This window comes from Prionailurus viverrinus, chromosome D2 (genome assembly GCF_022837055.1).
Source record: "Prionailurus viverrinus isolate Anna chromosome D2, UM_Priviv_1.0, whole genome shotgun sequence".
In the NCBI taxonomy this organism is placed as follows: domain Eukaryota; kingdom Metazoa; phylum Chordata; class Mammalia; order Carnivora; family Felidae; genus Prionailurus; species Prionailurus viverrinus.
This window is the reverse complement of record NC_062571.1, coordinates 19920599-19925698: the sequence shown is the minus strand read 5'-3', so window position 1 is coordinate 19925698 and position 5100 is coordinate 19920599. Positions and strand designations below refer to the sequence as shown.

General features: G+C 53.3%; 1 protein-coding gene across 1 annotated transcript in view; it reads left to right on the top strand.

Annotated features, from left to right (window-relative positions):
• LOC125147575 (liprin-alpha-1-like) overlaps nt 1–5100 on the top strand; it is a 107391-nt gene that overhangs the window by 88273 nt on the left and 14018 nt on the right. The window lies entirely within an intron of this gene.

The following is a 5100-nucleotide window of genomic DNA, read 5'->3' as shown; positions in this document are numbered from 1 at the left end:
CAGTTGAAAGAGCGCCTGGAGGTGGCGGAGCGGAGGCTGCAGCAGACCCCGAGGAAGGCCAAGTCGCTGCCCGAGGTGGAAGCCGAGCCGGCCCAGAGGGTGGCCACCCTCTGCAAGGTGGGGCCCCCGTTTCCTTCTGGGTCCCATGATGGGAATGTCATTTTCATGGCGGTCCGTTCTTGTATCTCATTTCTCACCGGTAACGTCGGCGTGCCAAAGTCCGCGAACCAGCTGAGATCTGTTTTTGGTGCTACTTTGTCTGAGATTGGAATGCTTTTCAAACGGCAGGCCTCATCCCCAGTTTTGTTCCTTCCAGTTTTGTCCGACGTGTGCTGTTTGCCGTTGGCTGCATCTAAGACTCACTGCTTTTCAGACTTAAGTCAGCGACTCAAAGCTCAAGATAGTAGCCTTGGGCAAGAGAAGGACAGGGGTGCCTGGCCGGCTCAGTCAGTGGAGCTTGGGACTCTTGATCTCAGGGTCATGAGTCTGAGCTCCCCGTTGGGTGTAGAGCTTACCGAAGGAAAAAAAAAACAAAGAAAGCATAGAATTTTTCTGAGAAATGAGAAAATGCTATCCTCTTTTAAACACAATTGTTTTTATTTAAAAAATTCTTAAATGTTCATTTATTTGAGACAGACAGAGCGAGCATGGGCACGTACATGAGCAGGGGAGGGGCAGAAAGAAGGAGATAGAATGCCAAGTAGGCTCCATGCTATCAGTACAGAGCCTGACACAGGGCTCGAACGCCCAAACCTTGAGTTCATGACCTGAGCTGAAGCCAAGAGTCAGAATCCGACTGACTGAGCCACCCAGACACCCCTGTAAGAAATAAATCTTTAAGGAATTCACTCGGAGATTCCACAAATAGAGTTGAGGAAGGTGCCAGACACAGTCCCTGCCCTCCCAGTTCTCACAGCCCTCACCACCCACAGAGGAAGGCAGCAGTTGAAGAGGTAGTTTCCAGACATGATGTAGTCTGTGCTGGGATCGAGTGATGCACACAGGACGAGGGAGCACATGACTGGGCAGCCAGTCCGTCCTTCCGGACCCGGGGCTGAGGGAACCTGTAGCAGGGAGCCTGTCGGTGCTTCTGTGTCACCGGTTCCAGTGCAGTGAGGGTCCCGGTGGGAAGGGGGTGGGGTCGTCATGGGATGCTGACCCTCAAGGCTGCCATCAAGTCGGGCAGGCGGCATTGGGCGCCCACAGGCCCAGGCTCCAACAGAGCCTCTCCTCCTTCGTGATCTGCATGTCAAGTCTCCGTTTCTTTTCTCTACTGTCCTCTCTCCTGTCTTGGTCAGCCACGTAGCAGAACCCTTTGTCTTTGGACACTCTGCTGCTGAGGAAGCTCAACTATGGGAAGTAACTTCCCAGCTTAGGAAGGCAGCACGCCTGTTTGCTCTTTCCGCTTGCTGCTTCCTCCTGTCCGTGCTGAGTGGACAGGGGTGTCTCCCGGGGGACGAGGCACCGTCCAAGGATCCGGACCCGGGGTGGGGACGAGACCGTTGCCTACCCCTGGTCACCAGCAAGGAAGCCCACTGTTTCCCATTGGCACGCATGAGGCCTGTAGGGACTGTGAGCAGGCAGAAGGCCGCTCACAGCATGTCGTGCGTAGGCACAGCATGTGGTGTGTCGCAGCCAGCTCTTCTGACCCCGCTGTCGCCCACAGGCCGAGCAGAGGCGTGGCAACATCGAGGAAAGGCTGCGCCAGATGGAGGCCCAGCTGGAGGAAAAGAACCAAGAACTGCAGCGGGTACGTGTCCGGGCGGAGCAGCCGCGCACCTGGCAGTGATTGAGGATGAGGCGCAGGCTGGGGGTGTGGGGGTAGGGAGTGGTCCCTTGTTTCCCACTTCTCCCCACGTGGACGCCAGGCCCCTTCTCGATCCCATCAGGGGTACAGTGCACTCTTGTGCGAGTTGGATGCTAGTGAACACTCCTAGCCTGTGGACAATGTTCTCTGGACGCTGGGGCCCCGTAGGCAGTGCCGCCTAGGGTTGGAGGCACCTGCACAGCCCACCGTGCCCACCAGCTCATTAGCAGCTACTCACGGTTGACGTGGGACGTCGTGGGTGTCCCTTGGCCAAAGCGGAGGTACTGGCCTGGGGTAGGGCAGCCTAGAGGAGGGGTCTCCTTCCTTAGGACATGACACCGAGGTCCTGAAATCTGGTCATGGGCCTGACCTTGGTCTCCACATCCTGAATTTGTATTTGAGATGTAAAGGCACAGGTCAGGGTTGATGTTCCTAAGAAGAGGAATAGCGTAATCGAGCCTTGATGAAAGGGAGGCCCCTATCCCTTGAATCCCCTGAGATTTTTCCCTGTGGGAGCTGGTCAGACGTCAACATGAAACACCCAGGAGACAGAGCAGGCAGCAGCCTCCCCAACTTGGGACGTCCATCCAAGGCCATCGGGTTTCACCAGAAAACTCAAAACCCTCACCCTTAACTTACACCAGAAGCTCGTGTGCTTGGCCCTCAGGGTCAGAGAATAAAACATGAGTTTCCGTGGAGTGAAGCTTCTGATGCCAGCGTGACGGCTCGGGTTGGCCGACCCCAGCCCGCCATGACACATGCACACAAGCGAGCACAACCAGACGCTAGCCTCTTGGGCCGAGAATTCGACCTCACGTACTTAGAGTGCACTTCATTGCCTTTAGGACTGTATGGTAGTTTGGAGGGACAGGTGTTGAGATAAGGATTCTATTATAACTGAGACAATTGCAAGGACACTTTTAAGCTGCTTTGCTTGAAAAATACTTGGGTGCTGATCCCTTCTTGTGGGGTGGACAGGGACTTTTCCAAGTGATGGCCATTGCTGCATGTGAGGTGTGGTGTTCGTGCTTTCTGTTGCCTGCTCCCAAGGAAAGAGGTGCCAGCAGGTGTGGCTTAGAGATGAGGAAGCCCGAGCCTGGAGGGACTGTCCATTGCCTAGCCTGCGGGTGTGTCCTGTGGGCTTTTCCTCCTCCCTGGGCCCCCCGACGGCAGGGCACATGTGTACTCCATACCCCACGGCCCTGCGCCCGGCAGGAGCCCCTGAATCCTGCCGGCCTGTCCTCGCCGCTTCTGTTTTGGGTTAATTCAGGATATGCGGTAGAAACAAGTTTTTAAACCATACGATTGATGAGAGTTCTATAAAACACAGCCCCGTGAACTTTGCGGTTACGTTCGGAAATTACTTGAGGTAAATACAAGTTTCCATTACAAAACGTTCAGGAGATGTGTGAATTTCACGAAAAACAGGTGAAAGTCTTTCTCACCACTGAATCTTTCCCAAGGGGAATTTTTTTCATCTTTCGGTTTTGTCAATGGATTCATTTCTTTCCCCCTGAGGCCAGATCCGAGCTTCTGTGTCCGCCCCGGAATATTCCTCCTCCCGTGTGTAGATCAGCTGATCCCCTTAAGAATATGCTCTTTCCTGCATGTACATCTGCCTCCTGAGCCCATCTGAGAGCTAATAATGAGGACATTCGTGAGGGCCCATGCGTGTTTTGTTTCCCAGAAACAAAGGGACCTGCTAAGTGATGACCCCTGGGAAGCAGGTTCCTGCGTTTCTGTGCCCCGCTAGGTCGGTGCTGGCAGTGACGCACAAGCACGCCAAAGAGTGCCGTGGGAAGGGGCAGCTGAGGATGGCGTGCGTGTGGGTCACACCGCTGGTCATTCGCACGCCTGAGCCGGTGTTTGCACTTTGGCTTGAAGTCTGCGTCTTCTCTTTTAGGTAAGGCAGAGAGAAAAACTGAAGGAAGAGACTAATCAACATCTGTCCGGCACTATTGACAAGCTCCTTTATGAATCTGACAAGCGACTTCAGCATCATCTAAAAGAGAGAATGGCTGCTGCGGAAGATAAGGTAGGACATGAGAGGCAGTGGCTGAGTGCCCCCGTCCTCACAGAGGAGACGCTCACGTTGTGATCCTGAGGAGCAGCGTGGAGCAGAGGCTAACAGCCACTGCAGAAAGTAGAAATGATTCTTTCACGCGGAAAAACTGCAGGCTGTTACCCACTGCCTACGTTAAGTTCCCAGTGTCCTGACCCTGCCCGACGTATGTGTGCGGGAAGGTGCGTCTCACTGTCTAGAAGAGGAGTATGGTCTGGGGACGACCCGAGAGTAAGTATTTTAGGCTTTTCCTAACTGAGACGTAAGGAGTAAGCTAGCTTCATGCTAATCAAAGAAGGGTACAGAAACAGCCATAGGCAGTATATAACTAAGGGGAGGGGCCGGGTGCCTATAACCCTTTGTTGAGAGGACCCGGCGGTGGCTGGATGTGGTCGGCAGGCCCTCGTTTGCCACCCCTGTGCTGGAACCTTCAGCCTGGTTCTTGTCTGGGGAGCTAATTTCTACCTCTTTTGTGCAGAACGACAGGTAGGAGTGCACAGTTCTGTCAGGCATTTAACCAGCTGAAAACAGAGTTTCTCCTGTTCCATCTCCTGCCTTCCCTCTTTTCATCTGGGTTGCAAAGAGTCGAAGCCTGGACTCTTACACCATCATAACGGATACACTTGAGGTGTAACGGGAGGGGAGCAGTATCATAGCATCTCTGTGAGAGAAGCTCTGGTGGGGACAGTTGAATGCGGACCTGATACTACCGGTTCTGGTGACACCTGTGTCCCTGTAGATGAGCCCAGAATCTTCCCTAAGATTGGCACTTGGAGACACCAGTGAGCAATGCTAATTCCACGACACACTTGTTTTGGGTAAAACCCATTATGAGATGCGTTATTATACCCCACATGAGGTTCTACCTTGATCACTGGGGCCAGCCTTTCGGTAGAATAGCTGTATGTGAGATTGGAAGTATATGTACGAAACTTAGGTCAGGTTTCCCAAGTGACTGAGGCATCACAGACCGTAAAAGCTAGTACCAACCAGTGTACCTGCTGCAAGTGAACTTAGGAACTTGTCATACTTACAGTCAGACAGTGATCCGGGAAGAAATTGTACATGGACAAAGTATGAGTAAAGGCTGTTACTGCAGTTTCACAGACAGCATTTCACTCTGTGGTCATGTGACCCAGTTCGTTGGTATGGTCATCCGCTCCATGCCTTGTCTGTGGTGCTGCGTCATGGTAAAGAGAAACGTCGGCATGCTCTAGCATGTGGAACGTTT